The sequence below is a fragment of the Halichoerus grypus genome, chromosome 3 (genome assembly GCF_964656455.1).
Source record: "Halichoerus grypus chromosome 3, mHalGry1.hap1.1, whole genome shotgun sequence".
In the NCBI taxonomy this organism is placed as follows: Eukaryota; Metazoa; Chordata; class Mammalia; order Carnivora; family Phocidae; genus Halichoerus; species Halichoerus grypus.
This window is the reverse complement of record NC_135714.1, coordinates 141,929,745-141,949,741: the sequence shown is the minus strand read 5'-3', so window position 1 is coordinate 141,949,741 and position 19,997 is coordinate 141,929,745. Positions and strand designations below refer to the sequence as shown.

Below are 19,997 nucleotides of genomic sequence, written 5' to 3'. Positions count from 1 at the left end.
TAGGATGCTAGGGGGTGCTATGGTTCAGTCAAAATGGTTTTTTTCCCCTCAATTCAAGCAGTCATGACCTTCAGTGATTTGTGGGGAAGGCAGGAGCCCAAAGTAATACATACCACAACAAAGCCTCATTTTGCTCTTCCACTGTCTGAATAACACAACAAACTACTTTCCTTAGGGGACAGAACAATTTTAAATTCAACAGTCTCAGTACAATCAGATAATTTCTCTAAAATGTAATATATGTGCTAAAAAGGAAAACACAAAAGATAATTACTTAATATTAACTTTTTAATTTGTATTTGTATTTGAATAATTCCAAGAGATTTTGTATTAATTATGAGTTTTTCTATGGGATCTCACCAGTATCTTCACTATAAACACTATATCCAATACCACAACTGCTTTTCAAATAGGTCAATAATGGAAACATTTTTTTCCTTTTAAGCGAATTAGTGTGAAGCTATGTTAAGTACCACATTTGAAAGTCAAATTAAAGAGGAAAGCTTCATTAAAAAAAGAAGTTCTTGAACATCTGCTGCTCTTTTATAAAAGCCAAAAGAAAAAAATAAACCTCAACTATTAGAACAATGGTCAATTTTAGAAAAGATCATATTAGCATAAAAAATAAATAAAACCTAAGTCCCTTCAGGAATTGACTCTCATATATGCCAAGCTGTAGACCAAAGAGAAAAAGAGAAAAGAAACAGTAGTTTAGGATATCTTTTATAAGTTTTCTCTACCAATGTAATAAATCCTAAATGTGGACAAGAAAGTGTGTTCATGTCTTTCTGTAACACAAACTAGTCTACTTGTTTAAATGAACCACAGAAGTTTTACCTCCCAATCTAGAGGCTGCATATGTAGTTAACCCACATGTACACAATGAAATGGCCAGAATTAAGGACTGAGAGAATAATTTCATGTGTTTTTAGTGCAACTTCACCAACTAATACTAGTTTTCTCTAAAAAAATAGAAACAGTATCTAGTGGCCTTTTCCTTCTGAATTTAAGAAAAACAAAATGCAAATAATGCTGTTTATAGCCAAACCTTCTGTCTAATATGTATAGTGTGTTTCATTATGTTATGAGAATGATCTCCATGGAAACCTTTAGTTGTTGATAATTTGCAAATTGGAAGTTTTTCTACACTGGTATAATTGTGCTCTGAAGCAACGTAAAGTACATTTCAAGATGCTTAACAGTGCTGCCATTTAATTCAGCAAACACATACAGTTAAGAAAGTGGTCTTCAGTGTAAGATTTAATCTCTGTGAAATTTGCACAAATACTAACAATCACCCATCTAGTTAGCATTTTCCCACAGACAATACAGCGTTAGAAGTAGTATTCAAACTGGTGGTAATATAGAAAGACAGGAGCCTTGGGGGGAAAAAGCTGTTGAGCAGAAACGGGCTCACTCATGCACTATTGGTAGGAGTGTATACTGACTCAACGTTGTTGAAAACCAATTTGCCAATTTCAGTCAAAATTACAAATGCACATATCCTCCAACCCAGCAATTTAACCCACAGATACACTAACAAATGCACAAAATCTCACATGCACAAGACATTCATTGGAGCACTACTGTGAATAACAGCAGAAGTTAGGAAAAAGCCTAAATGTCCATTGCAAGGAGACTGATAAAACACTTATATCCCCTCCACTCAATGGAATGCTCTGCAGTCATTCAAAACAATGAGGAAGCTATATGAATGGGACAGTTTCTAAGATATATTCTTAAGTGAAAAAAATTAGTAACTGATGCATACTATGCTAACATACACATGTACGCCCTCACTTATATACACATTCATCTAAAAAAGTAGCTACAGCAGGCTTTTAAAATTTTTATTTTGCTTCCTTACCTTCAACTTCATCACTACCAAGCCCAGATCTACCTTATTAGGAGAATGAAATTCATAAAACTGTAGAATATATACACGAGGGACAGAAAAGTTATTTCAATTGTAGGCCATGTAGCTGGAAATTCAAATATAATTTTTTTTTTTCAAATATAATTTTTAATTAATGGCAACGATGAGTCAAGTGGTCCCGTGCCTGGCAAACAATATATATTAAATATACCTTAAGTGTTAGTCAAATGTATAAAACAAGTTTATTCATAATATCCTTCTGTCAGTAAATCCTTTAAAAATGCCTCAGTTTTATGATGTAACTTTACTAGGACTAAATTTCAATAGCTCGTTAATTATTAATCACATACAACTTCAAAAACAATGAATAATTGGCCCAGGCTTACTAACATGACCCATGGTGACCATCAGTTGCTCATGATGAAAACAGGAAAGCAGCCAGGGGCACACCAACTTTCTAGATTACTTTGTCTATTAGATAGCCAGCAAAAACAAAACAAAATAAAAAGTGCTCCTAATTTCAGATGAACCATATCCCACAATCAGAACCACTCAAACAGCTGACAGCCTATGAGCTGGATGCCTTGGGATCAAATCAAATCAAACCTTCTAATTCATCTGATAAAGAAACTAAATCCTAGAAGAGGCCAAAAGACTGGACCAAGTGGTACAGCTGGTCAGTGGAAAGCTAAGAATATAATCAAATTTGCCAACTCTTTGGTCTACAGTTCCTTCCACTACCTTGAGCCCTCTCTATAGGTGCAGAATGGAAGTGTTTGTCCAATTTCTAAATCTCCAATACTTCTCTTTTCAGCAAGAGTAATAAAGAAAACAATCACTTCAACAATACATTCTTGTAATTGCTTCCACTTAATGAGCAATTACTACATCAGCACTGTGCTAAGCACTTGGTGGGCAATAATATCTTTATCCCCATTATACACAAGTGAACACAGAGGCTTGGAGAAGTTGGGTAACTTGCCCAAGGTCACACACTTGGTATGGGACAGGTCGAGTCTACTATGAGAGCAGCAATAACCAGAGTGAGTATAATGCTTTTAGATGGCACCCAGATAAACATTCTTATGTCATTAGTTAGGAGTAGGTTTTTAAAGTTACCCTCTATTTATTTCAATAATATAAACTTTTTTCTAAGTACATTTATTTAAGCAAAAATTGAGTCAACATAAAGAAAAACATTAAATATTTAATAGTGCCAGCAGTATAGAATATAGCAACATCATGAAGGTGACACACAAATTACTAAACTTTAGAAACCTCTGATATGGGAGATCACATTTAGTATTCTAATCTTTCAATATGTATCTCATTCTGATTCTTATGGCTTTTGCCTATCACCGAAAAGGAAGGATGTGCTTTAATCTGGGGCTATCGCAATCCCATGGCATATTTTCTACAGAGTAGATAAACTCTGCTATTAGTAACAAATGCGGGAAACACCTAGCAATGTAAAGAGGTGGTTTCTTAATTTGCTATTTAGGTCACAAAAATATCTTGGGCATTGTAATTAAAAGGTCTGAAGAATAAATTTATGCCTTAAAAACTAATTTTTCTGAGCTCCCTAGAGCAAAGGTGCAGTTGAACAGTGCTGCTTCTTATATGAAGTGGAATTATATTGACACAATAAACCTCCAGCCACATAGCATTATGACCTAATGGAAAATTTCCATTTGCTCCATTTTCCACATTAACGCTGAGATTGATGAAAATAACCCAAAGGCACTCTAAGATCTAAAGTGTATTCCAAAACATCAAAGAAAAAGCAATTATGTTTGTTATATAATACAAATGTTAATGATATAGTCTAAGAATTGAAAAGTGATTAATTCCCATACAGTATATACACTGAGGGAGGGCCACACTCCAAAAACTGAAATATCTCTCTCGATTATGTTGTTTTTTTTTTTAAAGATTTTTATTTATTTGATAGAGAGAGACACAGCGAGAGAGGGAACACAAGCAGGGGGGAGTGGGAGAGGGAGAAGCAGGCTTCCCTCGGAGCAGGGAGCCCAATGTGGGGCTTGATCCCAGGACCCTGAGACCATGACCTGAGCTGAAGGCAGACGCTTAACGACTGAGCCACCCAGGCGCCCCGCTTGATTATGCTGAGGCCTAAGGAAAAATATACAGCTGGCAGTGTGTCTTGGGGTCCAGCCCTCCCTTCTCCTTCCAGCAGCCTCTTCCACATTCCCCTTTAGTTCTATTCTATCAACCCTGAGCTTCTCCACTCAGACCCTGGTGTTCTCACCATGATCTCTCAGTCCCTTTCAGGTCACCACAAACAGCATCACACCAGCTTCATCTGCTTTGTAACACTTACCATTGTCAGAAATGATTTTATGTATCTGCTCCCATGTTTACTGTCTCTCTCCCCACAGAAGAATATATGCTCTGGGCCTGTGAGGTCTTATCTGTTTTACCCCCATTATAGCCTCAGGTACTAGAAGAATATCTAGATGCAAAATAAATGAATCAATCTGAATGTACTCTCCTGGGTATTTGTATTTTAAAAGAGATACAATTTTGGATGTCCTTTGACCCAGAAATACAAATTCTATTTCTAGAATGTGTCTATATGGGACACTTGTGTCCTACTACAAATCTTCTGAGCCCTACCTCTTGCTCAAGCCACCACTGCAGCAACCAGGTCCAAGTAGACTTTGATCACCTCCATGAAAATGTAACTTAACAGAGCCTCCCCCCTCCCCCCACCTCCTACCATACCTCTCTCTGGTGTCCCAGCCAGGAAATGCACTGGGGACTCACAGCTGCACCATCTGGAAGCACAGGGAAACACTTGTGGGGCCAGCCCTGACCTATGAAGAATGGTCCAAAGAAAGATGATAGCTAAATGCTTCCCCTCTTTATTCCCAAGCAGATAGTTCTGAGACACATTTCATAAGCCTCCTCAGATGGTCCTGGTGGAAAGCAAGTAAAAGAATGCACTTCTGGATCTCCAGAATTCTAACCAAGGTAGCAATGGTAAAGGCAGCTATTTATTTGGTGATTATCACCCACCACTCACCAGACATGGCTTCAGTTTGGCCTGTCCTCTGAGTACCGTGAGTCTCAAAGACCTATGATCATCCAACCAGTGTTCTGTAGAATGTTACATAGGCTCTACACATTATTCTTCTTGTTCATGTGAAAAGCATTATCTTTAAGTGCCGGGAAAAACACAAAGTAAAAGAACATGACCAGCTAATTAAATAAACAACTTCAAATCAATCATTTTGGTAAATAGGAAAAATTTATTTTCACCTAGATGTGCTGATTTCCAAAATACGGAGACAATAAAAGCCTAAACATTTTACACTGTGGAGACGTTTTCTGCAATGAACAAAGAAGCAGGGAGAAAGCTACCACTGATTAGAGAAGACAAGTGGAACACTAGACATGGAAGACACCCGAGACAAACAATTAGCACCCGTGTGACACTCTTACACCAGCTGCACATTTTAAAGGAAGATGCTTTCATCCTACTTCACTTTGTTTGACAAGCCAAATTACACATAAGATGTTTCGCTTAGACAAGTACACTCCTTCTGCTTGGCTATTAGGATCTGCAATTTATTTTCAGCTTGGGCATTTACTCCATAGGGGGAAATAATTTATGTAGTCTTTTAAATCCTGAGCCATTAGCAGTGTGTTTATTAGAAAAGACTACCAAGGGGTCTGACTGTTCCATACACAAGATTTCCAGATGTCTCTGAAAACATGCAAACATGAAACAGCTCAGCCACTATTAACTTTACAATGAGTGTACTATTAAAAAGGTTTTTATTAATTTCCCAGCCATTTTATATTCATATCAGAAGCACCTGTCTGTTTAAAAGCAAGGGGGCACTTGGGTGGCTCAGTCAGTTAGGCGTCCGACTCTTGACTTCAGCCTAGGTCGATCTCAGGGTCATGGGATCAAGCCCCACATGAGGCTCTGCACTCAGCAGTGAGTCTGCCTGAGATTCCTTCTCCCTCTCTCGCTGCCCCTCCCCCCACTCTAGCGCAAGCGTGCTCTCTCTCACTCAAATAAATAAATAAATCCTTTAAAAATAAAGAGCAAGGGCCTTGTGTGCCAGGAATGACCTAAAAACAAACAGAGAAACAGCTGTTCAAAGGGCATGAAGAGAGAGAAGAAATTATTCCCCAACTTGAAGAAGCTATATGCTGTTGGACCAAAAAAATCTCCTTATGAAATATAACCTATAACTTTCAGTACTATACATCTTCTAAAATCTGCACTTAGTCTCCAGATTATAAATAAATCATGTTCCACAAGTTTATTTTTTCAACTGGCTTCTTGATGCTCATTTAGTCATAAAACAGTATTAAAAATAGTTATAAATCACAGTATCAATGAATATACCACTTGACTGCTGCGGCCTCATGGGGCACTGGGTTCAGGAAAGAAGGAGAAAGAAAGTTTCCTTCCTCTTTGTGGGATGTAGGCCTGGCTGGGTGCAGAGTTTTGAAATAGGAAGTGTTTGACCATGGCATCCTGCCACCTCACTCACACTTCCACATCTCAAAACCCTAAATCTCAACCACCAGGAGCTGGCCTCTGCTCTGTGCACCCAGCTATGATTCCCCACACAGATCTGCCTTTCCTGACTGCTAAGTGTTTCATCCTCTAAATAGATTTACCTCACCCCCCTCCTCCCAACACCCCCTGTCCCAAGCTCCATCCCTCAGGGTAGCTACTGCCAGCAGACTCAAAAGGAAAGCCATCTTATTATTAATTCATACTAATGGTTAATAACGCATCACCTTGGGGCGTCTGGGTGGCTCAGTCGTTAAGCGTCTGCCTTCAGCTCAGGTCATGATCCCAGGGTCCTGGGATCGAGCCCCACATCGGGCTCCCTGCTCTGCGGGGAGCCTGCTTCTCCCTCTCCCACTCCCCCTGCTTGTGTTCCCTCTCTAGCTGTGTCTCTCTGTCAAATAAATGGATAAAATCTTTAAAAAAATAAATAAATAAATAACGTATCACCTTCCAGGACAAATACCTTTAATTCTGATATTTAAACTTTTGAGAGAGGCTGACTCTTAAGCAGAATACATCTGTAATTGAGGTCATTTCCAATGGTATAATAAATGAGGCAGAAAGGCAAAAGTAGTACAGAAAGAGGATATATGTGGGCAATGTGGCTTTCCCACAGGCTGAAAACCACCCCTCCTCTACTATCCTTTCTACAGCTGCTTTTTCCATTCTTTTTAACCTAAGTTTTCTCTAAAATCTCTCACTTCTTCAACAGTGGCTCAAATGTATAACAAACATAGCACCTACCGTATAGAGTTGTTGAAAAAAAATAAGTTGGTCTACCGTTCAACACAGTGCCTGGCACCTGGCAAAGGAGCACATTAGCTCTAATTCAAGGTTTCTTCTTGGATTGAATCGAACATTCAATCCCATAACAACAGAATGCCAGGATTTCCTTTCTCCTTCACAAGATGATCTTCTATGCCAGATCATTTACAATAAGCGTAAGGTTGCTTTCTTTTTTGATCAAATATTCCCAAAGTAAAAGATATAATCAGGGACAATTCGAAAAGAACAAACACCGCATACAAAAATGGGAAATATATTTGATATCCCACTGCCTATTAAATAAATATGAATTAAAATAATGATACAGCATTTTATGACTATTGATATTCTCTTTTTTTAAGATTTATTTATTTATTTGAGAGAGAGAGTGAGATAGAGAGAGAGCATGAGCAGGGGGAATGCGAGAGAGAGAAGCAAGCCCCCCGCTAAGCAGGGAGCCGGATGCAGGCCTCCATCCCAAGACCCTGGGATCATGACCTGAGCGGAAGGCAGACGTTTAACCGACTGAGCCACCCAGGCGCCTGACTATTGATATTTTCAACCACATATATTCAGGCCAAGGGATAGTAAGCCTTGGCCCCTATCACATTTTTGCCCTCACTGTAAACTAGTTAACTCTCAGAAAAGAAATAGGCAATATTCATCAAGAGCTACCAAAAATTATAAAAGTTTAAAGGCTTTGATGATGGAAGTATGTTCCCAAAAATTTACCCCGAGAAAACAGTTCAAAAACTAGAACAGGCTACAACCATGAATTTTACTTTAGCATTATTTATAAGAATAGGGAAAAAACCAGAAACAACTACAGATTTAGCAATATGGCAACAATTAGGTGAATTATGTTAAACCCACATGATAAAATATTATATTCAATGACAATGGAGACTAATAATGGTTTTAAAAAACTAATATTTCTAAAATATTTGCAATAACATATAATATTATAAAATGAGATGGATACACAGCTAGCTCTAACCTATGATTATATTAGAAAAACTTAACAGACATCAAGTTCCTTTGATCTCATGGAACTTTGTTAGTACAACAATGTTGACAGAGACAGAAAAAACACATAACTGAACATTTCCACACGATTTAGTTTTTCTAACACATAATGGACATAAGTAAAGAAAGCGGTGCACGGGTCTTTTTAACAACAGCTTGGCTCCCTGCCCTCGCATCTGTCAGCTCTATAGCTAGGAGCACTGGATCTGGATCCAATCCTGTCTCTAATCAGAACATCTCTCAGCTCTAACTAGAAGCAGCTCAACCTGGTCAACTTCATGTCAGTGCTAATGCGACCTTGGACACTTTGATGCTTTGTTTCCTAGACCAAGCTCCAGGCCACCTGCCTCTAACTAGGATCCTTCCCTAGTGGGCATCAGTAACTTGGCCCGACTTTACTGTGCATGGACCAGTTCTCCCAGAGGCTGAAATCCTGCCCCCGGGGTCCCAGCCCAGAAAACGCAGAGTGCTTGTTCCCAGACTCCCTTCCTCCTGTTCTCCCAGGACCTCCTGCCTGGCTCTGCTTCTATCCATCAAACAGGGCCTATTCATCAAACAGGCCTATCCTATGGGCATTCCCCCATTATTCACCTAACAAATATTTATTGAGTATTTAGTCTAGGGTCCAATCACTAGTCTAAGGTTCTAGGGATACGGCAGTGAACAAAATGGACAAATATACCAGCCATCCTAGAGCTTGAATTCTAACAGGTAGTGCTTACATTTAGTAGGGGCATATGTAATTTCCATCATCCCAGCACTCCTGCCCTTCAAAGTGGTCTTCATATCTCAAAGTCTAAAGTCCAGAAGCACTGGAGGACTTGAGAGCTATAGATTTTAAGCCCCAACCTGTGGCTGAGTTCCAATAAAGCCTCAGGGGCAGAATGGAGTTAGTATGAAAAGAATGGAGAATGGAAACCATACCACAGGCTCAAGAGAACTCTGGTCTTGAATGCTGGACATGCTCCACAATAACTGTGTGACCCAAGAAAATCACTTAACCTCCCTGAGTTGCAATTCTCTAAGTTGTAAAAAACAACTCTCTGTCCAGGATGTTGTAAAAACTAAATGAGATCATGTATGGGGATTAACATAACAATAAAAAAAAAGGATGCACATTCTCCTGTGACAGCTAAAAAAAAAAAACAAAACTAAATGAGATCAGTACTTAGCAAAGTGACTGGAACATGGAAGGTAGGCAGCCCCTTCTTCCTAAATGAGTATTTTTTATTCTATTTCTGCTGTCTTTTATGGGCATTAATCCACTTAAATTTCTTCTCCTTTAGTCCTTCCTCTCTAAAATCACCTCAAATCAAAAAAAATGACTACTAGTCGCTTTACTAACTGATCATGCATTTTACTCCTATTATATAGATCAAAATTTCCCCTGTATCTCCTCTGTATTCTCCAGGATTCTTCCTTTCCACAACCTCAGAATTTCATGAATAAAGAACAGACTAGCAGACTATCACTGACTCCACATCCACCTTCAACACAGAATTTAAACTCGTTAGTTTAGGGTGGTGAGACTGAGGCACCAATCCACTGCCTAACGAAGAAAACAGGGACCAACAAGAACTGTCACCAGGCCCCAAAAATATTTTTTTAAAAATTGAAATCAAAGCAAGCAAGTTTAAAGGGCCAAGATTATCAACAAAGGTAAGATACGAGTCTTAGTACAGGGACTAATGATGCTTCTGGCTTTTCAAAGGTGCTGCGTGGATATATTCACAACTGTGGATGGTAACTGCCAAATAAAATGCCAAATATAACTGTCAAAATAAGTTATCTTCACTGTCTTCACTCCCCAGGGCACTGTATTGCTTTATCACACACAACTCCCTCTTCTTCCTCTCCTCCTTCTTGGTCTTTCCAGTCTTACTCTCTCCCTCTTGCCTTTTTGTCTATGCCTGCTCCTTTTTTCATCTTCTTTCTAAACTGATTTATATTATTCAGAGCCTCCCTACCCCCACCAATTATGAAGTTTATTTCAGTGGAGTTTTTTCAAGACCAAAGAGACCGCTAATATTTTTTAAAGATTTTTTTTGTTTTCACAAATAATATAACGCTAAATCAAAACACATGGACACCCATTCATGCATGCACACACACATACCAACACTCACATACATCATATACTTCTTGGACAAACAACTCTTTTTCTGTCGTATGTTTATATATTCTCTCCTTCCAACCCTGTCTGTAATCAATATTCATATATCATCTCCCAACCCTGTTTTGTCAAAGCCTAGGCTTGACATGAAATGGAGATTATAAGATAAGATCAAGATCAAATTATTGCTGGAGAATGAGAAGTGAGAAAATACATAAGAAAGCACATGTCAAGCAAAAAAAAAAAAAAAACCAACAACAACAACAAATCCCTTTTAATAGGCAATTAAATAACTTTATCCATCTTACTTATTAGCCTCTCCCTGACCCCAACTAGAGCTTAATTACAGAATATGTGTTTCTCAATGTCCTTTATCAAAGTGCCTTAAGTCTTATTCATAACAGCCCAAAACTTTAAATACATGTCCATCATCATGCTAAACTGCAATAAACCCATACAACAGAATACTCAGCATTTATAAAAAGCAACTAACCACTGGAACATGCAGCAACACAGATAAATCTCACAAATGCTCTGTTATGCCAAAGTCAGCCTCAAAAGAATACATTCTCTATGATTCTATTTATATAAAGTTCAATATCAGGCAAAACTAATCTGTTCTAACAGAAATCCTATCAGTGGTTGCCTGGAGTCAGAGGTGAGGGATTTATTAGGAAGAGGCCTGAGGTTATAAATGCTCAATATCCTGATTTGGGTGTGGGTTAATGGGTATATTCATTTGTTAAAACTTAGCAAACTGAACATGTAAACAATAGCCCACTAAGGAAAAAAAAATGAATGCTTTAGGCCCACACTAAGATGCACCACAAGTCAGTGGAAGGCATTTATAAATTATGAAATAAATTTTTAAAATGAAAAATAAAAATCATACCTGACAGAACCCCAAATAAGAAAATAAATGAAAATATATCAAATGTATTTACATAACCAAATTTCTATACTAGTATTCGTAAAGTTAATTTAAAACAACAGCTTTTGAAGAAATGTTAGTGATATGCTACATTCTATTTTCACAAAAAATGAATCATATAACCTGGGGAAAGACACATGTATACTTAAACTAGATGATGAGAAGCACATTAATTTTACTAACCTGACAATGGAATTATGACGTTGAAATACAAAAGGTAATAATATTATTTAAAGTTGTGGATCAATAATGCTAGGATTTATAAAACCTTTGGCTTATTTCAAACTAAATATGCCAGAACCACAGATAATTCAACAACTCTAGGCTCTCACCACCTAAACTGGTTTGGAGAGCGGGATCCTGAACACTGGCAGCAAGCCTGTCACAGATGTGCTTTGCCCCACATAGGTCCAAACGTAAACAATATGAGGCATAGGTCAAACATGAAGAAAAAAATCCACCTAATAAGGACTCTGATGTATATCTAACTTTTCCCTGCTCAAATTACGACACTGCTATAAGATGCTAGATCACAATCAGGAAGGAGCCATTTTTTGCTCATCAAGATAAAATTCTTCTTATATACCACATGAAGCTAATTAAAATATCAATCACAAAATGACTCAACGGTGGACACCTTCAAAGATTATATATTTTAGGAGCATCTAGGTGGCTCAGTCAGTTACGTATCTGACTCTTGGTTTCAGTTCAAGTCATGATCTCAAGGTCCTAAGATCGAGCTCTGCATCGGGCTCTGTGCTTAGTGCAGAGTCTGCTTGTCCCTCTCCCTCTGCTCCTCCCCCTGCATGTTCTTTCTTTCTCTGGCTCTCTCGCTCTCTGGAATAAATAAATAAAATATTTTTTTAATTATAAATTTTAATAATGTAAAGCCACAAGTACCTTAGTTATTAATATTTCTTGAATACCTAGCTTTTTAATCCCTAGCTTAAAAACCCTAGCTTTTTAATACCTAGCTTAAAAAACCACTTCAAGTTTGATGCCCATTTAAATTTTATAACATGTTCTTATGATAAACTCTCTAGATTTTTCTCAAACTAGCTGACCTCCAATGGCTTCTTCCATACTAAATTTTAAATAAGTTTTCATTTATCCTGTACTTTTAACTTATACAGAGTAAAACATAATTTAACTGGAATGACTGGAGAACAGATATTCTAGCTGGTCAAGTATTTTGATTAAAATTATGAGGATTACCAAGTTCAGACTTAAAATACAATAAAATGCAATTAACACCAAAACTCAATTGTAAATAATTTTTAAATTTATAATAATTATTAATATAAAAGAAATCCACCATTTTGTGCCTCTGGATAATAATAAACTAAAATTATCACAATTCTGGTAAAGCAATAAAATACTAGTTTACCAGTTTTCTGAGTATTAGAATGTCAGATAAATTCACTTCCATGATAGGATTTCCCACTACTATCCCATAAATAACCACTAATCCTGAAAGTTTGACTCAACACATTTTTACGTTTTTTTTTTTAAAGTTTTAACCTGTTTTAAGCACATCATCTGCCAAACTCTTTTAGTCACAAAGAACTACTTTCTGTCTCATAAGAGAAACAGAACATGAAAATGGAAAAACAATAAGGCTTCCAAAACCTGTGCTAGGAAAAATAGCACTTTTTCTTGAATCACTGCCCGTTGAACCAATGGAAGAGGGTGTTACAAATTGGTACTGCAATCACCCCAGAGTGCTGTCTCCACACTAACCCAAATACACAAATCCTGTTGGCTGGAGAGAAATCTACAGCAAATTAAGATTTATTTATAAAAAATGAGGGAAAGGTTACATGAGCCATTTTTTTTTTTTTACCCAGTGATCCCAAACAATCTCAGTGGGTTCTTCTTCTTCCTCGTGGTCACAAGACTTTTTATTGCTGCCCATTTCTTATTTCTGCTCAACATTTACAGAGCACTTTAATATTTTTATAAGCTTTAACTGGCATATTTCATATATCACAGCATTTCTGTGTGGTGTCAAAGCATTATCAGCTTTTATTTATAATAGCTAAAAAACAGAAAAGTTAATGTCTTACTCAAGGCCATTCTTGAAATCAATGGTTAAAATCACGATTTGAGCTCTGAATTGTAATACAATAATTAACCAGAGTCCACTAGCCCATGAAGGTTTTCTAGCAGAGAGCCAATCTAAGGGGGCTCCTTATTATTTTCTGAGTTGTTCAACAGTAACTTAAATATGCTTGATTTAAATGATTTTATTTAAACCAAAAACATTTACAAAACTGCTCAGTAGATGTTTTTGCTCACCCTTAAGATAAGCCTGCTACTGAACTCCTCTGGTACATGAGCAACTTCTAATTGTGTGGCTGAGAATGGAAAATGGTCATTCAATTAAGATAACTAAAGGGCAGATCTGGAATGTGACTGTAATTAAGGTTAAAGCATAACCAAGTGTATAGTTATAGTCTCTGTCAGAAGAAATCATTCTTGGGGCGCCTGGGTGGCTCAGTCGTTAAGCGTCTGCCTTCAGCTCAGGTCATGATCCCAGGGTCCTGGGATCGAGTCCCGCATCGGGCTCCCCGCTCGGCGGGAAGCCTGCTTCTCCCTCTCCCATTCCCCCTGCTTGTGTTCCTGCTCTCGCTATCTCTCTCTCTGTCAAATAAATAAATAAAATCTTTAAAAAAAAAAAAAAAAAGAAGAAATCATTCTTAACAGAAGTGCAAAATAGTTCTTATTATTCAATCTCTATATGGAGACAGATGAGAATTCAAAATTCCGGGGCCCTACCCTCTAATTAAGAATCCAGGCCTCAATGAGCCACTATGGCTGGTAGAGTTCCTTACAGCCTCAAGGGCCTGGAGGTAGAAAAGACAACTACCAGACAATAAAATGTTCAGAAATGGGTCATCTAAAGAGAAATTACTTGTCAGTTTTTCTGGATTCCATGCAGAGGAGAGAGGCATTGGATCTGACGGCGCTTGATCAATTTCCTGATCACTAGAGATGTGTTTTATAGTAGAATGATAGTCCATTAGGGCTCTCCTTAATCCATTTGAAGTAACCTCCCTTCTCTATGATTTCATGCTCACCAAACAATCCTCTGATTAGAAGTCTATCACTTAGAGACCTAGGTCCTGGGAATGATGTGCATTGGATAACGTACATATCTATCCAGTCACTAGAAACACCTATTACCCTGTAAAGTAACAGGCTATAAAGGCTCTTAGGACAAGGGCCTTGTCTGTCTTACTGATACTGCATCACCAATAGCTGGAACACTGCCTGGCATAAAATAGATGCTCCATAAAATCTTAATGAATTACCACTGAAAACTGGAATTCATAAGGATCAACACCGGCATTGGAAAAATGGGAAAACTCAATACCTTTAGAAATAAGAAAGGGAAAGAGCAAGCCATGTATAAAGAAGCAGTGAAATAGTTATTAATCCTTACCTGATCTATCCTCATCTAGCTGATGATGTTAAAAGCCTTAGATCTTCAAGTTCAGTCCAATTCAGTCTTAAACTAATCCTGACCAAGACTGTGAAGTTTATTAGGAGCCCAACCAGTGTTTCTAGTCTGTCATTAATCTTGCTGCCTTAAATGTGGTCTGCTTCCCAAAGCATCCTCATGCTTACCAAGCCACGTTGTGAGCCCTAAAGCCCTGCCCAACTGAGCATGGCCTCAGATCCTGGATTTGCCATCCACAGTCCCAACTTTACACAGCTATGGTATTACAACTGCCTAGCGTTTACCAAGTCTCTTTCCCAACAAGTGAGCTTGGGGCTGTAGACTTGACTCACCGTTCACTCAGGGCAGCTCTTCCTGGATCAAAGACACTGTCAGCAGCCTAGCAGCAGGTACCACCACCACCACCACCACCACAAGACCTCCTGCTGCCATGCCTCCTGGAGCACCTCATTCAGACCTGAACCCGTCACTCGTCCTGGAGCACTTTCATTCGGATTACATGCCGCCCTCAATTTTAAAAAATACTTATAGGGGCAACTGGGTAGCTCAGTTGGTTAAGCCTCTGCCTTCAACTCAGGTCATGATCCCAGGGTCCTGGGATCGAGCCCCACATCAGGCTCCCTGCTCAGCAGGGAGCCTGCTTCTCCCTCTACCTCTCCCACTCCCCCCGCTTGTGCTCTCTCTCTCTCTGTCAAATAAATAAAATCTTTAAAAAAATAAATTAATTACAATTAAAAATAAATTAAAAAATACTTACTGAGTGCTTGCTCTCCCAGATTCGTGCCCCTATTCTTGGCCCCATTCATTTCTGGCCCAAGCCTCAATCCCAACTATGCTTTTAGTGAGGTCCCAGCATGTCTCACCTGTACATAAACCAGTTATCTAATGAGTGATGTTTCACAAGCTCCTATATATGAAAGAACAGAATTTATCCCATTTCAGACAAGAAAATAAAGCTCAGAGAAGGTAAGAACTTTGGACAAAGTCACGTGGTATTTCAATAGCACAGCCAACAGCTATCCTCTATTTACTATGCTTTGTTCCTTGTTCATTTTTGGTAGCATCAGGACCAAGCGCAGGACTGAAGACTTAGCAGATACTCCATCAGTCTGCTTAAATGATAGGGTGTTTTCAATATCCATTTTAAAATAAATATCCATCTAATGGGAATCTCATTTCAGTGTTTATCTACACAATGCAGAAATACACACAGCAAAAGCACTGGTTTACCAGCCACTGCTTCACCTGCTCACCTGACTAACCAATTCTCCCAAGTTCTCTGTACTCTCTAATATGCTTGCACACTTCTGCCCCTCCAGCTGAGTTGCATTTTATCAACTCATACATCTTGGTTTCACTCCCAAATCTGTTTATGACACTTGCACTTGTTACTGAAATTATATAATTTAAATAAACATATATAATCCAATGAGATATAAGTGTAAAAAGAGAGCTATTTCTATGAAAACTAAGTTGATTGCTTTAGAATGATTTGATCAATGTGTTACTGCAAAAAAAAAAAAAAGCTCTCAAATTACACATGGGGGAAGGAAAGAGAAATTGTGTAACTCAAAGATGACTTTGCACTGAGATTTGTTTTCAAGTGTCTCAGTTCTTGCTGCACTTTTTTAAAAACTAGAAAATTAGAGTTGCTCCATCATTATGATGCCCTATGTGCAAAGAAGCATATGGCTCTCCGAGCAGCTAACCACACTAGTTTTACAACAAAAAATTGTCATACAATTTTACAGTTGCATGTTGTAAGTTAAAATAAAATATTTGGGGTATACATGTATTCTTTTTTGATGGTTTCTCCACTTTAATAGCCTTTTGTTGATTAAGTGGTCAACCATGTCAACAGGTCTCCTACTGTGGATGCTCTTTCCCTCTGATGCCTTCTTTTTAGGAACACCTCACTGGTAAAAAGTTATACAATATAGTGTTAGCACTTCTGGTCTGAAACAAACAAAAATAACCTGCCCTACACCACCAACAAAATGGACACACTATGTTGAATTTTCTACTGTACTGAGATTGTGTAAAATACTGTGGTGTGTTTATTGCCAAAAATTAATTTTAACTGTCTCTTGAAAAATTTCACTTAAATTCTGTTCCTTTTCCAAAAAGATGAGATTTTCTATCCCAAATAATTTCAATTTATGCAACATCTAAGTTTTCTGAACTGTTTAAAATATATCCACTCACAATTATCAGATGCTTCTTAAATTCTTCTGAAATGAGAAAAGTTCTAATGTAGACAGAACTTATAGATGAACACTCATATAATATTAATTTGGAAATAAGAGTATTTACTTACACTGGCACTGTCTATTAAGATACTTACCTTTGTTTTTCACACTTAAATCAAGTGAAAACTCTTAGCTACTTTTAGCAAGCCAAAACAAATACACAAAAGCTGAGAAGTCAAAATGTATGTAACAAAACCACAAATTTAGCAATGAAGTAAATGTTCTGAAAAATTCAAGTTGCTTTAGGATTCTCCAAAAATGTTGATCAACACATCAAATGAAGAAGAGTTAAACCTCCAATAATTTTTAGATAATGAAAAAAATATTTTTAGTTATAAAGGTATTTTTATTTTCAAATTTATAAACTCTCTTTTTAAGCAACACTAGTTAATGGCAACTTAACAGCTGCTATGTGATACTGAACAAATTACTTAGCCTTCTTGAGCTTCCTTAATTGCAAAATGGAGTTAATACCTATCTAATAAGGTGATGAATATCAAATGAGATATATGTAAAATGCCTAGTACATAACTGAAAATAAACCTTCATACAAACACACACATATAAAGCTAAGTATTCTTAACAGTGGGAGAGTGAGGCAGGGAGAGACAAAGTACATGAATTACCTAAAAGTGTATGCAAAACTCTGTGCATAAATGGCTATGTGCACTTTACTTGGGAAAGGGTCCATAGTTTTTCATCATTCTCAAAGGAATCCATGATGTCCCCAAATTTAAACAGTTTTTGTGTTTGTGTGTATGTGTTTTTAAGAGAGCTCGAGCAAGTGGCAGAGGGGAGAAAGAGGGGGAGAGAACCTTAGGAGCCCGATCTCAATCTCAATCTCACAACCTCAATCTCACAACCCTGAGATGATGATCTGAGCTGAAACCAAGAGTCAGATGCTTAAGCGAAAAAGCCACCCAGGCGCCCCATGATGTCCTCAAATTTAAAAAACTACTTTATAATAGCCTTTGACTTTATTTTCTCTGTTCCCAGATACATAATGTTTATAAAATTTCACTGGAAACTCTAGAAACAAGTTAAATTTAAATTACTCAATAGCAACAACAACAAAGTTCAATTAAAAGCATGATCGTGGTAAGATATATATTCTCCTTTTATTTCTCCTTTAAAAAAAATACACAAACAAATTCATTTGGCTCAAATTATTCCCCAACCTTGCCATAAATAAAAGCAAATACCTAAATTCAAGACCAAAATTTAAAAACCTAAACAAAAAACAGCAACATCAAAAAAAAAAAAAAAAAAAATCAGGGAAACCCTGAAGAGCCAAGAAATTAAAGTGCTATTACTTATATGACACAATAATAATTATTCTTTTTTTGGAGTTAATGCTTCAAATTGATTCAATCCCTCATTCTGACTCAAAGTTCAACCTTCACCTCAAACAGTTGTGATATATATATTTTTTAATTTGTGTAATAGGAGACTATATAGTATCACAGAACAGGCCCTAAACTAGGAATCAGGGAAACCAGGGTTATGGTCCTGTTCAGGCACCAACTGACTAAGACAGCTGGACCTCAACATTCTATGGCACCATGATTCTACATCAAAACATGTAATCCCAAAGTAAAACACTAAGATATCTGCTATCCTAAAATCGTATTTTATTATTTATTACTAAAACAGAAACTTATTAAAAGAGAGGTTACCTGACCAGAGACTTGATTCTAGGTCTAATAAGAAAATATACCTATAACAACAAACTTTTGAACTACAGAAAGGTCTACTCCCACTGTCAATTCTCTCAAAATATATATACTCAGAGCAGGCTCCCAGTTGGGGCCATTTAAAATTTTAGCTTAACTTTAACAAGAACACCACATACCTCCACCATACCACTCCCTTCCCTAGGTGACCAGTGCTTATAAGAAAGATATAACAAAGTGTACACAGACAAAAATAAACAAGACAGAGGAGAGAGCAGTTTGGCATATCTTGATAGGTAAACCCTAATTTTGTATTTCACTGAAAAATACTTGTTACGGAAAAGGCAACTTATTTTAATCAATTTTATTTCCAAACTGCCTTTTCTAAAATAAGTATTTTTCAATGGAATATAAATGAGGCTAAGCTCTCTTCCCCCACCCCCCCAAAAATAAAAACTACATGAATATTAAGCATTTAGTAAGTCTGCCAAATACAACTCTTTGAATGTACTCCTGTAGGAGCTGAACATATACAAAAAAGGCAAATCAACATGGCAAGAGGTTTTCTGAAAGGCTGTGATGACTAATATTTCAGGACTGGAAAGTGATAGTTATTAAAAGAAAGAAGAGAGGCGTTCTCCCAGTTCCTCATAGGCCAATGTCTCCACCGCAAGAACGACTACAAACAGCACTGAGGGCTGAATTCACACAGTCTATTAGGCCTAAATCATCTTTTGCAAATTTCCCCCATGTCACATTTTATGACAGCAATTCATTGGCTGAAGGTCAGATACACGGCACAATGAGGCCCATGAACTCAAATGAATTTTTAAAAAGGAGCAAAAAGAAAACCAAGATAAAATCTTGTTGAAAATGATGTCCCTAAATCCAGCAACTAGCATAACCGTACAGAAAAAAATCAGATTGTTGGTACTGTTACTTCATGACATGAACCAAACACTTTCCTCCAGGTTAAAAAAAAAAGTTCGCATAGCAGTTGATTCACACCTTTATACACGACTTTAATATCCAAACAACCAAGGTTGTTTCAAATGCCTTACCTCATGAACTGGATTTCCAAGCAAAGGCAAATGAGGCCATCTGGGAAAGATCACCCGAAGGCTTCACCACTGCCAATATTTCAGATTTAATAACAGCATGTCTTAACAAGTTAATGTCCAAAGATTTCAGTCTCCAAACTCAAAAAGTTTGTATTATATTTCAACTAATTATAAGGGACAAAAGATTGAGCCCACACTTTCCTATCTGAGCAAGTAGAATTCAGAAATTATTTCTTAAGAAGTTAGTCCTAATTCTTTTTGTTGTCCTCAAAACACAGTTTA

General features: G+C 37.4%; 1 protein-coding gene across 1 annotated transcript in view; it reads right to left on the bottom strand.

Moving 5' to 3' along the window:
* The window catches only part of KLHL2 (kelch like family member 2), a 101,842-nt gene that overhangs the window by 47,900 nt on the left and 33,945 nt on the right, over positions 1-19,997 (bottom strand). The window lies entirely within an intron of this gene.